A 2,463-nucleotide genomic window follows, 5' to 3' on the forward strand; every position below is an offset into this window, starting at 1 on the left:
TATGACAGACTGGGTTTGAAACCTGGGTCTCTTGTGTGATTGTGGACTGTGTTAGCCCAATGAGCTAAAGCCTAGGCATTAACTTGGGGAACTAACACATGTCTTCAGGACAGGTCTCAGTGCAAAGTTACTCATCGCGTGAGTGTGATTCATCAACTTTTATATAGTATAAAGTGCATTCGGAAAGTATTCAGACCCCTTGACTTTTTCCACATTTATTCTAACATGGATTAAATACAAAAATGTCCTCATCAATCTACAAACAATACCCATAATGACAAAGCAGTTGTCACAGCTTTCTTCGTCGGAGGACGATATAGCGAAATCGTCGTCTGAAAATGTGGACCAATATGCAGCAGAGTTGGTGTTCATTTTCTTAATTTATTAACGAACGTTGAACAAGAAAATAATAAGCACGACAAATGACAGTTTTGCAGGCTATACATAAACACGCAATGCAAAAACAATCTCCCACAAATACAAGACAAACACACCCAACTAATATAGGACTTCCAATCAAAGGCAACACCAAACAGCTGCCTTCAATTGGAAGTCCACCCCAATTAACTCAACATAGAAACACACTCACTAGACTACACATAGAATTACATAAACATAGACCATAACTCAAAACCCGGAAATAATAAATCAAACACCCTCCTAACTAACACACCACCCTGAACCACATAAAACAAATACCCTCTGCCACGTCCTGACCAAACTACAATAACAATTAACCCTTATACTGGCCAGGACGTGACAGCGGTAAACAGTTTTATAGAATTTTTTGCAAATGTATTAAAAATAAAAAAAACATGAATACCTTATTTATATAAGTATTCAGACATTTTGAAACTCGAAATTGAGCTCAGGTGCATCCTGTTTCCATTGATCATCCTTGAGATGTTTCTACAACTTGATTGGAGTCCACCGTGGTAAATTCAATTGATTGGACATGATTTGGAAAGGCAAACACCTGTCTATGTAAGGTCCCACAGTTGACAGTGCATGTCAGAGCAAAAACCAAGTAAAAACCAAGCCATGAGGTCGAAGGAATTGAACTCTTTGGCCTGAATGCCAAATGTCACATCTGTAGGATGCTTGGTGAAACATGGTGGTGGCAGCATCATGCTGTGGGGATGTTTTTCAGCAGCAGGGACTGGGAGACTAGTCAGGATCGAGGGGAAGATGAACAGAGCGAAGGGGAGGAGGTCCTGAGTGCTCCAGAGCGCTCAGGACCTCAGACTGGGGTGGAGGTTCACCTTTCAACAGGACAACGACCCTAAGCCAAGACAACGCAGGAGTTTCTTCGGGACAAGTCTCTGAATGTCCTTGAATGGCCCAGCCAGAGCCCAGACTTGAACCCAATCGAACATGTCTGGAGAGACCTGAAAATAGCTATGCAGCGACACACCCCATCCAACCTGACAGAGCTTGAGATGATCTGCAGAGAAGAATGGGAGAAACTCCTCTGATACAGGTGTGTCAAGCTTGTAGCGTCACACCCTAGATGACTCGAGGCTATAATTGCTGCTAAAGGTGCTTCAAAAAAATGCTGAGTAAAGGGTCTGAAAACTTATGTAAATGTAATATTTACGTTTTTTATTTTTAATAACATAGAAATAAAAGTACAAAAAAATCTGTTTTTGCTTTGTCATTATGGGGTATTGTGTGTAGATTGATGAGGGAAAACAACAATTTAATCCATTTTAGAATAAGGCTGTAACTTAACAAAATGTGGAAAAAGGGGTCTGAATACTTTCCGAATGCACTGTAATACTTGTTGTGAAGTGTTTTTAATGGCATGAGAGTTCAAAGTCCAGTTCCCAGCACAGTGTTTGTACTGAGACGTGAGGTGCATTGAGAGTGACTTATTTTCTCCTATCTGCATTTGAGTCGATAGAACAGAACAAGCTGAAACCTACCTGGTGGCTGGCTACAGTACCAGGTGCAAAAGTTACAGCAGTGTAACAGTGATAGGTATTACAGTAACAGCATTACTTGGTTGCAATGGATTGTAACAAGTATCATTTGAACATCATCTGGTTGAAACTACCCACAGTGGAGAGGACAAATGTAACAGACGTTCAGGGGGCAAAGCGCACCTTAATGAGTTGTGTCTGTACTACAGAAGCACTTCAATGGAAACAAAGCATAAAACAAAACCATGTTTCTGCCTGGTGTGATCTGACTAAAGAGTAGTAATCATTCATGACTGTGTGGAATCCAGTGATGTCATTTTTTTCTAACATTATTAACCAAGGCTAAGGAGATGGCAACATGTGACCATAACAGCTAATAAAGAAAGACACACTATTTTAATTCAATATAAGACAAAATGGCGCTGTTACATTAAACTGATTGATAGGGTGAAGAAATGTGACACACTGTACACAGTAGCCTACATTATATTGGTTTATATAATGATTTTGACTGTGGTCACTGCTGTGTCCAAATGGTTTC

Source organism: Salmo salar, chromosome 03 (genome assembly GCF_965601325.2).
Source record: "Salmo salar chromosome 03, fSalSal1, whole genome shotgun sequence".
Classification (NCBI taxonomy): Eukaryota; Metazoa; Chordata; class Actinopteri; order Salmoniformes; family Salmonidae; genus Salmo; species Salmo salar.